The sequence below is a fragment of the Hypanus sabinus genome, chromosome 9 (assembly GCF_030144855.1).
Source record: "Hypanus sabinus isolate sHypSab1 chromosome 9, sHypSab1.hap1, whole genome shotgun sequence".
NCBI classification, from domain to species: Eukaryota; Metazoa; Chordata; class Chondrichthyes; order Myliobatiformes; family Dasyatidae; genus Hypanus; species Hypanus sabinus.
This window is the reverse complement of record NC_082714.1, coordinates 48,214,979-48,228,220: the sequence shown is the minus strand read 5'-3', so window position 1 is coordinate 48,228,220 and position 13,242 is coordinate 48,214,979. Positions and strand designations below refer to the sequence as shown.

The window sequence follows — 13,242 nt, the reverse complement described above, 5'->3', positions numbered from 1 at the left end:
TGCTGATCATACAGATCAAATCATTACACAGTACATTGAGCTAGAATAAGATTAGACAATAATGCAAAGTAAAGTAAACGATAAAGTGCAAAATCATAACAAGGTAGATTGTGAGGCTGAGAGTCCATCATTCAAGAGGTCCATTCAAATGTCTGATAGCTGTCCCTGAGCCTGGTGGTATACGCTTTCAGATGTTTGTATCTTCAGTCTGATGGAAGTAGAGTGGACAGAATAAATAGGTCAGCTGAGTTCTTCCGTTATGTTACTCACGTAATATGAGCAATTTTCCTGAATTTGCACTTTTAAATTTGATGACTTTTAAGAATTGGTAATGGGCTTTTCAAAATTAAGGCACTTAAATATTACCTTTGACAAAGGAAAATCTATAATAGCAAAAGGAGAAAATAATTGAATACTGTTACCTTTTAAGATGCAGCAGCAGCAAATTTGAATGAAATACATGCAATGGGGCTGTTCCAATATATTTGTCGTGTAAGATTAATTTTAACATCTTGTTAAAAGATTATTGTAGTTGATACTTAAAGTTATCTGCCTTAAATCATTTGCCTATGAGTGTAGGGCCCTATCAGTTGCAAAGTATGGCTCACTGCTTTCAGGAAAAGGGAAAACAATCTTGGTTTTCCCCTGAGGAAAGTAAAAGTAATGCTAACTTTGCTCAGAGTCATCCCAATTAACACTGGTTGCTTCCTCTTGGATGTGCTGAACATTTGATGTATTAGCTTGCAAATTGCCAAGAGCAAAAATGCTTAACTTGTTACTAATTTCTGCCCTCTGCTGCCTTAACAGGGTTAGAGATTTTGGGTAGAATTTCAAATACCGCAATTTACTGTCAGGACTCCTGAACACTTTGGCAAGTGCTCAATGTTGCATTTTCCTCTTGTTAAAGGCAACAGTTACTGGCAGAACAACTATAACCTTTCGCGAAGGGCCTCGTGGTTCTGAGGTTCATCTGATATATGGGGAGGCTTCTCTTTTAGTAATTGGTGTTTTCAATACATAAAAGGAACTAATAAACTGTCAGACACAAACAAGTTCCTCCAGCATTTTGTGTGTAATAAACTCTCAGTATTGTCCAAATATAAGACCTTGTGTACGGTATAGTGAGAATATTTAATGCAAAATTACAATTTGATCAAATTTTAAACTTGTATAAATACAATGATGAATTCATAGATTCAAATATTTATAAAATATTTTAATACATAGTCCTCACAGCAGTCATTCTCCCTTTCATTTTATAATGAGATTACTTGGGATCACCGTTGTTTTCAATTCTAAATTTGTGCAATTGGTAAGCAGTCTGTCTTGAGCTCATTCATCACGTGTACTGACGTAACACACATAAGATGCTAGAGGAGCTCAGCACCCATGGGGAAAAGGAAGCAGTCGACATTTCTGACCGAGACCCTTCCGAAGAAATTTCCACTATTTACTCTTTTTTTTCCATAGATGCTGCCTGATCTGTAGAGTTCCTCCAGCATTTTGTGTGTGTTGCTTTGGATATACAGAATCTGCGGGTTTTCTTGTATTTGTATACCGATGCCATTCAGTGTGTTAAATTTTCATCAGCGATGATCTAGGCCGGGGGTCGGCAACCTGCGGCTCCCGAGCCATTTGTGGCTCTTTCACCTCTGTGCTGCGGCTCCCTGTGGCTTTGGGAAATAATTGGTCAGTATTTAATTAAAATGTATTTTATGTTAGTTTGTTAGCTTTTGAAATGTAATTCTAAATTTGAAGATTATGGTGATCTTGTACAATCTAAGTGTGGCGACACATTTCCTGGCACATCCGAAACGGCTCACAATTAGCCAGCATTCCGGCTAAGGGAGATAGCCTACGGGGGTTTGTGAGTACGCGTCTTTTGCAGCATCTGCGTCCATGGGGGCTGGGTTGAGGGAGGCTTAAAAGCAAGGCTGTTTAGTTCGAATAAAGCTATCTTTGACTGCAGTTTACTGACACCGCTACAACGTGTTTTTATCGCTGGCTGTCCAGACGGAAGGTGCTGAAACGCTTTGTCGCGTGTCTGGAAGAAGTGAAAACTTTCCTGGGCAGCAAAGGGCTCACCTTTCCTGAGCTGGAACAGCCAGAGTGGCTGGAAAAGCTACACTTCATGGTAGACATGACAGCGCACCTGAACACGCTGAACACAGCTCTTCAACGGGGTAAGGACGTACAGCCCTGCACATGTTGGAGGATGTTTTGGCATTCGAGCGCAAGTTGACGTTGCTTGCCAGAGATTTACAGAAAGGCACTTTGTCTCACTTCCCCAATTTGAGAGAGTTCAAACAAGGTCACGACATGATAATTTCGGAGTATTTACATTCTGCAATCATCGCAATGCAAACATCGTTTGGGAAACGCTTCTGTGAGTTCAGAGAGGAAAAAAACACATTATCCTTCCCGGTCACTCCCTTAAGCATCGATCCTTCCCTACTGAATACGACTGCATTGGCAGGTGTGAGTCAACCTGATCTTGAGATGGAACTGGCCGACATAGCCGACAAAGACATATGGGTGTCCAAGTTTAGACGCTTGACAGCAGACCTTGAAGATGTTGCCCGTCAGAAGGCCGTTCTTGCTCAGAAACACAAATGGAGTGATATTGAAAACCTTCCAAAACCGGACAAACTTGTGTTCGAAACATGGAATGCTATGCCCGACATTTATGTAAACATTAAAAAGTATGCGCTTTGAGTCCTGTCGATCTTTGGATCCACATATGTAAGTGAGCAGGTGTTCTCCAACATGAACTTTATTAAAAACAAACATCGCGCACGCCTCACAGATGACAGCTTGCGATCCTGTGTAAAGATGAAGGTGACGTCATATACAGCCCTAATGTGCAGACGCTGTGCGCTGAGGTCCAGGAGCAGAAATCCCATTAACCAAGTATGATAAATATTTTAATTGCCTATTATTTTATGTATATTCATATTTTTTCATTGTTCAGTGAAGTAGTCCTTTTATTTTTCAGGCTGACAGCTGGCTGATGTTATTTTTGGTTTGCTGCTGGCGGAAAATTTAAGTTCGGCGTTTTTCATAAATACAAGAAGGACTCAAATAGACATTGAGTATTTTACTTAAAAGTAACTTTCAACCCAACGTCTTTTTTTCGGAGTTCAAAATGTTTTTGTTGCATGCAGAAATGTAATTTCGTTTTCTCTGCAGGAGTTCATCAATTTCATAAATGCAACACATTATAGTTTGTCTATACATAGCATAAAGGCAAAAAAAACGTTGTATGCAGTGTTATTTCATTTTAAATGTCAAACGGGTTTTGCGGCTCCCAGTGTTTTCTTTTCTGTGGGAAACGGGTCCAAGTGGCTCTTTCAGTGGTAAAGGTTGCTGACCCCTGATCTAGGCAAACTCATCAATGAATTCCTCTACTGCTTCATGAGCAGAGCTTTCAGGAACAGCTTCTTCCCCTCTGCCATCCTATTTCTAAATGGACATTGTACCTGTGAATGTTATCTCACTAATTTTTTTTCTGCTTTCACACTACTTACTTTAATTATTTAATATACATATGCTTACTGTAATCCAGTCTTTATTCTATATCCTGTATTGTACTGCTGCCACAAAGTTAACAAATTTCACAACTTATGCTGATGATATTAAACCTGATTTTGATTCTTCTGTTTCAAATCCTTAAGAATTTAATGCTGTGCCTTTTCTCAAATTTTGCATCTGGCTTGCTGAATATTCACAGTTACCTCCAATTTTCAGTTCATCGTGATATGTCTTTGCTTCATGCTTCATGATCAGCATTCCATTGAGCGGCATATATTCACTCCCCTGACGAATCCACTCTTTCAATGCATGATCGAGATTTTAATTTTTCGCTTTATGCAGTGTTTTTCTATTTTTCATGAACTCCTGTTCATCATGTACGTGAGGTCACTTCTCAAAACTGTAGTGCACAGAGATCTGCGCATCACCTGGGAACCTTCCCGGCACCTTGTGGAATTTTCCATTTGTGACGTCATGTTGGGACTCAATAAAAGGTTTTTGGATTTTGGCATTTCAGATAAGGTGGTACTCAGCCTGTATGAAAACCAATGCTAATTTTACCCTTTGAAATTGTGCTTCACCCCACTCACCACCAGTCCCTCCACATAAGCACATTGTACTGTTTTTTTGCTGGAAGCGCTTGCTGTGTGGTTTGTGGACTGGTTCCTGTGTTTTCAGGATTGCACAGCGAAGTTGCAAAGCATTCTTGGGCAATGACTAACAGGAAACTACCTGTGACAAGGAGGCCAATTCCGCTATTGAGGTCCAGTGACAAGCTCATGAAGTTAGAAGGCTGGTAGAGGCTTGTATCCCTTTTAAGATCCTGCCCCTCAAGTTTTTTTCTTCCCTTGATTTTAAATCTGAACCAGAAGAAAAAAGGCAGTGGATTAAAAGTTTATTTTCCCAGAAATTAAGGGGAGTGCAGTTTGAAGCTGACAGAGAGCTCGGTCAAGTGTTTGGGAACTTTAGTGTGAATTATGAAGTCTTACCAGGGTGAAAATCCAGCCACCTCTAATGATTAAACTTTAACATATTCCTCTTTTTATAAAGATGGGGTTCTGTGGTACTGGTATTTAAAAACTAGAGACAGGCGGTGAATGGGTTAAGTTTAATTTGCCTCAACACGTTGCTTAATTTTCAATGAAATAGAAGTAGACATTTGATAGTAGGGTTACTTGATAAACCAGATTCCTGAATGGATGTTTCACAACGAGTTTTGCAGTTAAGTTATTACAGCTTCAGTTTGAAATGGCACCTGAGCAGTAAATGCAGAGATGAGAGTTGATCATGTGTCCATGCAGACAGGGCTCACTATCTGTGAACAGGAATTTTAATGAGTCATTTTAATGGTACTGTCGTTGCTGTAAAGTAAGTAAAGCCTGACCCTTCCTTTTGTGAAATGTGTTTGCTTGGGGGGGGGGGGGTTGGAAATTAGCTGCTTTAGTTTTAAATATGCAGCAGGTATTCTCTAAGGAGTCTTTAATGCTAGGATTTTAGTAAACTTGAGTCTTTAATAATGAGCAACGTACACAAAATGCTGGAGAAACTCAACAGGTCAGGAAGGATCGATGGAAAAGAGTAAACAGTTGCTGGCCTGATGAAGGGTCTCGGCCTGAGATGTTGACTGTTCACTCTTTTCCACAGATGCTGCTTGGCCTGCTGAGTTCCTCCCGCGTTTTGTGTGTGTCACTTGGATTTCCAGCAACTGCAGATATTCTGGAGTCTTTAATAATTAGTAGATTGAGGTACTACTATCAGCGGATGTAAGCAATGCAAGTGTGTTCTATTGGCTGCTATGCAGTGCATATTGTGCTGGAGTCCAAAACAATACTAATTGAAGAATTACTTCCAAGTTTGACAGTACTGGCAATGATTTTGATTACTCTTTAAGAAGTGTACAACATGAATGAATTTTGTCCAAAGCCCTCAGAGGAAGTGTTCAGATGTAAAGCTAAAGTAATACTTTTCACCAAAGCCATATTGTGGTATGTTGTGCTATTTGGAGCAGTACCATCCCACAGTGATGGTACGCAACCCTAGTTTAGTGGTGGGCCATGAAGCGTGCCAATGATGCAGAAGAAGCAGTGGCAGATTAAATTCTTGTCTCCCGTCATTAAGGAGCTGGTGCACTGCAGCCATTGGGTGAGTAGAAGCACTTGTATTAATAGCTGTTCAAGATCTGCTTGGTGTCACTGCATTCACTACAGGAGCAAGGTGTTGTAAAAGAATTAAAAAGTTTCATCCTAGTGCCAAAGGGTCGAGTAAACATAAATTGTAGGCTGAAGCAGATTCTTGAATCAAGAGGTCATGAACCTAGATTTACAATCCCCATTTTGCATAATTTTAGAATGTTTTAACTATTAGATACTTGCAGCCTAATGTGGAAAAACTGGACATGGTGCAGTTCAGATTGCCCTGGGAACAGAAATCGATGTGTTTAAGTAATCCTGGGAAAGGAAGAGCTGTCTCTTTCCCCCATCACCAAGGGAGTAAGATTCTCTCAAGCCAGTGGTGATTAAGTACTTCCTGATTCTTGAGTGGCCATCAGCAGCATTTTTAGCATTCTTTACTCATATTGTTGCTCAGGCTTGGGACTGTAGATATTATAGAATAATTTTAATGGCTGTTTTACATGTTTTAAACTTTTATTTGTGATAAGATAAAGTGGGCCGATATCCAAAGCATTGTAGAGCTGAACTTGGTGAAAGCTACAGGCATTTGTAGATGTATAGTTTCAATATAAATCATCTTTAAGACTGGAAGGAAATAAGGGATAATAGCACTAATAAAAATTGAATGTGTGAACACCTGTGAGCTAAAATTTCTTATTTCTGTACAATATTTTTTAAAGACAAATGTAGGGAAGTTCCTCTCTCTCCCCCCCCCCCCCCCCCCACCCAAATCTAAAACCAGGATTCATGATTTCAAAAGAAGGGTCAGCCATCTTAGAGAGAGAGAAGTCTTCATCTTGAGGAGAGTGAATCTGAATATCTGCACCAAGGAGAGTTGCAGTGGTTAAAGGATCTTACCCAAGGCAGGCTGTTTTTTGTTCTGAGTGATCAGTCAATTGCCAAGTGTATTAAAGGCAGGCGTTAATAGATGGAGACAGCGGCTATATTTCATCAAGAGTTTCAGGAGATTTGGTTTGTCACCTAAAGTACTCAAGAATTTCTACGGATATATTGTGCAGAACATTTATTCTGGATGCATCACCATCTGGTATTGGTGGGGGTGCTACTGCACAGGATTGAAAAAAACTGCAGAGTGATGAAGTTAGCTCCATCATGTGCACTATTCTCTGTACTATGGAAGGCATCTTCAAGGAGCAGTGCTTCAGAAAGGTGGTGTCCATCATTAAGGACCCCTACAATCCAGGAAATGCTCTCTTCTTATTCTTACCATCAGCAAGGATGTACAGAAGCCTTGAAGGTACACACTCAGCAAATCAGGAATAACTTCAGATTTCTACATGGATATTGAACCCATGAACACCACCTCACTACTTTTTTTTCCTGTATTTGCACCACTTGATTTAATATAACTATTTAATATAGGTGTATGTAATTCAAGAATTCCCCCTGTATTTATCATGTATTGCATTGTACTATTGGCACAAAGTTGCCAAATTTCACAGCGTATGCCAGCAATATTAAACCTGATCCTGACAAGACACTGCAGATACAGTACTGGAATCTGGAAGAACACAGTAAGTCAAAAAGCTTCTGAGAGAGGAAAGGAGTGGTTGACATTTTGGGACAGAGCCCTGCATCAGGACTGCAGATTTGACAGGTTTAATATTTGGATTTTTCAATACAAAGGGAAAGGATTTGAGTATGAAGATAGAGGAGGCGTGAAGGGTCAGATCCGCTGCTCATGTCCGAACTCTTACCCTGCAGCTAAGCTCCTGTTACTTGGACTGAATGTTAAGACTGCGTTATTTGTCAGACTATTTCAGCTGTTTTTATCTGTGGTCTCTGCTTCAATTATGTTTTGCTCTGTGTCAGTCATTGTTAACATTGTCCAGTGCTTCCTTTGTGTTCCTGGGCTGTTTTCTCTGTGTGCAGCAGCCCATATAAAGGTATTCTAGCTATTTTCATTTGTGGAATGTGGTTGTTCTGGATTTTATCTTTATTCTTGTTTCTTCAGATAATTTTGTTCTTTCCTTTCTTGATGCCACCCGTGATCTCTTGCCAACTTTGACCAACATTGAGGACTTGTTCATTAGTCATAGCTTTGCTTGCCTTTTATTTACAATGTTATCTAAAATTATTTTTATTTTCCACAAACTTTTTTTAAGCCAATGGAAGCAAGTCCAATTCTCCACCTTTCTTGATCCATCTCGGTGACTTTACACAAGATACATTGTTCAACTGCATTGCCTCTAGCGAAAACAGATGGCAGGTCATCAGAGGTACCAACATAATAGCAATGGGTTCATTTCTGACAGATTAGAACTGAAAATGGAGGTTAATAATAAATCAAAAAAGCTTCATATCCTGGAATTATGTAACAAAACAAAATGCTGGTAAAAGTCAGCAGCCTAAGGCAGCATCTGTGCAAAGTGAAACAGTTAACATTTCACTTCCAGGACCTCTTTATCAGAACTGAAAGAGGCTTTTGATGAAGGGTCTCAGATCGGAAACAGGTCTTTGCAGACTGTGGGTTAGTGAAGAGGGTGTAGAGAGAGATGCAAGGGCCTGTGTTACGCTACATCCTGAGGTGTGTGACAAAGAAATCTCTGATCTATGGGCTTGTTCCCAGGGACAGAAGGGCGGGGCAACAGTATAGGTTTCATCTGCTACTGGACAGGGAGGGGGCCAGGTTGGACGAGGAAGCCTTCAATGATTGTGATATTGTACTACCCCAGGAGTCCACGAGTGACTACAGTCCCAGTGGTTTTAAGGAATGTAACAGAACACTACTTGATGCATTGTCTATGAATGTAAGAATGAAAAGGTATTACACAGTTTATTCTTGGAAATATTTTTATGATTGAAGTTTACTTATATATCTCTTTCCACTGATGCTGCCCAGCCAAACTTGGATGGTTTTGTTGGCAAAATTATGTTAAATATGTGTTCTTATTTGTGTTGCCAAATGATTGTGGCTGTGGCGTTGTTGCAGAGCAGCTTCACAAGGATGATGGAAGAAGTGTGGTAAAGGTCTCAACCAAATGGACTGACTAGGAGGCTTGCTCTAAAAGAGTGAAGCTTTTAAAATTCTGAATGTATTGGACAAGACATGTTTATGGGAAATTATTTACTGATTTATTGAGATACAGCACAGAATAGGCTCTTCAAGCTGCACCATCAGCAACTCCTGATTCAATCCTAGCCTAATCACAGGACAATTTACAATGACCAATTAACCTACCAACCGCTACGTCTTTGGACTGTGGGAGAAAAGCAGAGCACCTGGAGAAAACCCATGCAGTCATAAAGAGAGCTCCTTACAGACAGTGGTGGGAATTGAACCTGGTTCGCTGATACTATAATGTGTTGTGCTAACCACTACACAACCATGCCGGAGGATCTTGGGTGTCTTAAGTAGAGTTAATCAATATCATGGAATCTAGGAGAAATACCTGAGGAATCAGAATCGGATTTATTGTTGCCAACTTAGAAGATACAAAACTTGTTTTGTGGCAGTAGTACAGTGGAAAGACGGGATGAATATAAATTACAAAAATAAATCGTGCAAAAGATATTGGGGTAGTGTTCATCGACTTAAGGACCATTCAGAAATCTGATGGAGAGGGGGGAGCTTTTTTAAGCAGCAGTCAGGCTCCTATAGCATCTCATTGCATCTGGAGCTAGCTTTTGTGCTGAGCATTTGAGGTTTTAAAAAAAGCAATGATGCATTTAAGTGAAGTTGGATAAGTATGAGGGGGAAATGGGAGATCTTCATATTAGAAGATGAGACACTGCTGCAGGATGCAGTTGGGCAGCCATAGTTCAAATGATAGTTCAGGTTTTGTGCTCAGTTCAATTCTCACGTGCCATGCCCATTGGTACTTTGTTACTGTGTACTCTGCTTCCCATTTAAACTTAATTGTTTTCTGGAAATCCAATTTGGATGCTTGTTTAACACAATTATTTAAGTGTCCAATAAAAAGAAAAGATTTAAAAAAACTTAAATTGAGGACTGGGTTAAATCTTTTTAATCATGCTTGCCTAGCCTAGATTTAATAAAAAAAAAGTAAGGTGTGGTTGTTTTTTTCAGTTTGATATTTTTGGTGGGCAGGGTGTGTATGTCATTGTGGCTGCAGCGGCATTGTTCTCATGACATCCCAACAACCTCAGTTCATTCCTGTTTCCAGGTAACTATACTAGCACAGGATATCAAAGGTGATTCACATGAAGTATCAATGTATCAAAGTTTTTTATTTTAAATTTCAAAACACCATGTGAAACGGCAAAAGTAGTTCTGTTCTGCACGACAAGATCCCAAGTAAAATGGAATTTAAAATTTCTTTTGCTAGTAAAAGAGTAGCAAATGTCACTAATACACTGGCTGGTATCTGCTTCACTTCAAATCTTATGAAGTTCAGAGTAAGCAGGCTATATCTTTCAAAGGTATGAAGACATCTGGGAGTGTTTATTGCACGAGATGGCTAAATCTTTGCTCATGCTTGGATACATAATGGCTCCCACATAATTGGGATCAGACATAGCCCGAATTAACTCATTCAGTACAGTTAAGAGGATCTTTCCAGTGGGATGTAATGGGGCTGATATTGTAGTGACTGCCATTTTACTATTGATGCGCAGTATTTGCTGTGTATAAATAGTTTTTATGAGAGAAATTGGCTGGTATGAATTTATAAAAAGATAATTTAGGTACCCTGAATCATAGAGAACTGAGGTTGATGTGGATTTGGTGTAGATAGATTTGAGGGATGCCTTAAAAAGAATACCATAAGTACAATGAAGGATGCAGAATGAAAAGGAAGTGACTAAAATTGGTGAGAAGAGGGGGAATGGAGGGCAAAGTTTTTGTGCCTGGTAGTTTGTACATGGAGCCAATCCTTTTTTTCTGTGCAAGTGAAAATTATTCTTTCTTAAAGTGATGGATAACCTACATTGACTATCATTCAATTTGTATCACCAGTTGATGTTGGGCCAGGCACTCTGGTCATATGTTCTGCCTGTCTTGATAATTGATTTCTACATCAGACTTCTGTAGGATGTTGTAAATCCCCGTTCAACTCTCCTGCAGAGTGATGGCTAGAAAGTTAGGTCACATTGTAAGTGGATACTTTGGAAAACCGTTTCAGTTACAATGCAATAATGTGCCAGTTAGGGGAGAAATTCTTAGGCTGCTGACTTCCCTATCAAATTGTTATACTGACATGGTCTCTGGTGTCCCTTTTGATGTTTTGCACCATTGCAAAGCAAGCAACGTAACTACAGAAGAAAATGAAGTCATTCTATGGTGCCTGAGGGTGAACAGTTTGAAATGAATTGAGAGAGTTTGGCAAACATGTTTAGAGTTGCTTTTCAGTAAACCTGCTCAGAAATTTTTGGTATGAATTAGTGTCAATTTAGGAACCATTGGGTCTTTTTAATCAGTGATTTGGATAGAAATCCTTATGAAGTCATTTTGCAAAGACATTTTGATGAGATAGTGAAGCAGGCTAAAATAGCAGTGTTCAATGTCAGCGGTGGGAGTTGCGGGGTCTTGCAGAGTTCAGAATCATCTTTAAAAAGAGTGCAGGTTCGTGTATTAGAATGGAGAAAGAGTCCTGATTTGTATCTTAAAGGATATTGAAATAGAAGTTAATGGAATTTTAGATTTCATCGCCAGATTTGTTTACTGACTAGCTGATTCTAAATTTGAAAACTGGACGCATGTGGTTGTGGGACATAAAGCTATGGAATGCGTTAATTGTGTGGGCGATGTGAAGATTGTGGCAGAGCCCTGAGATTGCTGCTCTGGTGGTGAAAGGGTGAGTGGATGTTTGAAGTAGTGCAGTCTGGTACTGGTCCAGTCATTTAGAGATAGGATACTGCTCTGGATTCCCAATGTCTGCAGAATCTGTTGTGTTTATGATTTGCTGTACTCTAAACCTACTGTGGTGAACTATGTGCCTGTCGGGACACGCCCCTGCTGACTGCTCCTGTGGCTCCTCCCACAGGCCCCTGTATAAAGGAGACCTGCGGCCTGAAGATCGGCCTCAGTCTCCAGGACCTTGTATGATAGACACTCACTCCTGGTTCCTTCTTCCAGTCAATAAAAGCCGATATCTCGCCTACGTCTCAGTGTGAGTTATTGATGGTGCATCACCTACCAATAAATATTGGTGTCCTATCACTGAGGGCACAAAGTACGTAACACTGTCCACATTCTTGCCATTCCCCTTACGTTAATTTCTCATTTTTGGTCATTTCCTGCAAGACGAATTACCCTTGGAGGCTGCGGCATGAATGTTGTCTTGCCTGCTGTAAAGTAAGGATGGATTAATTGTGCATCGTGATCCTAACATCTGTTTTCCAGTAGATGTTGACCACACGGATTTTCAGAAGCTTCTAATGGTCTCGTAAACTCAAGGCTCTTTGCAGTCAGAGGACCAGTAGCAGCTGGGACAGGAAACTAAGTTAAAGGAAATTGGACAAGCACCCTGAGATACAGGATTATTGGGAAGGAGTGAAGGAATTCTACCAAGCTGGTAATGTCTTTGCTTTGCTTCCAGAATCTCACAGCTATGTTTAGACTGAGGAAACCTGTCTAAGTACAGTGCATGTAGGATTTAAAACAGGATACTAGCTGCAATATACCAAATTGTTTATTTGTTACTCATCTCTACAATGTCATACACAATAGGTTTACATTGCTGCATGTTCCTGCAGATTTTCTGCAACTTTCAATGCTGATAAAGTTAAAGATATTGAAACAACTGATGAAAGCTGTTACAATAAACATTCAAAGCAACACACAAAAAATGCTGGAGAAAAACAGCAGGTCAGGCAGCATCTATGGAAATGTTTCGGGCCTGGACCCTTTGAAGAACAAACATTCATCCCTTTACAGTCACATTTCCATGCCTCCGTTCAAATGGAAGCCCATACAGTGTGTCACTATTTCTATTCTTAATATATTACCCTTTTGAAAAATAATATATTTAAGTTTTCATTGGTACTGAACCTACAGAATTCTCTAGGACATGAAGCTGTGGAGATTCTTAAAGAGCTAGGCCCTGAAGGTCATGGGAAACTAGCACAGAAAAGATGAGGCCTGAAGATGAATCGGCCATGGTCATAGTAACTTAGTTCACCTGAAGAGCGAGTAGATTTCTCCTATTTTCTTTTGTTCTTAAGAGATTTGGATCTTTGTAGTCTTGACTTGTTTCCCTATATGTTAAGAATTTTTGTATTTTAAATGTAATTTCATTATAAAGCATTTTGGAAAGTTTTTGTTGTGTAGTAACGCATGCCCTCAACATTTCATGTTCCTGAACTCTTAGAATACAGTATTTTGAGTTTTGAATGTTACAGGAAGCAAGGGATATGAGGCCTCTTCATGGAACTGTCATTGAGGCGAGAGGCCTTCCTTATTCTTATTAAATGACGAAGCTGATAAAAGGAGTCAATAGCTTACTATTGACTATTACTATTGAATGAGACATTCATTTGCTGTCTTAGTTCAAAGTAAAATTTATTATCAGAATACATACCTGTCACCACGTACAGTCCCGAGATTCTTTTTCTGTGG

General features: G+C 39.7%; 1 protein-coding gene across 7 annotated transcripts in view; it reads left to right on the top strand.

Annotated features, from left to right (window-relative positions):
- The window catches only part of rhbdf1a (rhomboid 5 homolog 1a (Drosophila)), a 373,026-nt gene that overhangs the window by 143,508 nt on the left and 216,276 nt on the right, over nucleotides 1-13,242 (top strand). Inside the window, exon 1 of one of the 7 annotated variants that reach the window (XM_059979630.1) lies at nucleotides 12,176-12,199. The exons of the other annotated variants lie outside the window; for them this stretch is intronic. The gene's annotated coding sequence lies outside the window, so the exon portion shown is untranslated. Of the gene's footprint in view, nucleotides 1-12,175; nucleotides 12,200-13,242 lie in introns of those variants that run through there. 7 annotated transcript variants of the gene reach the window in all.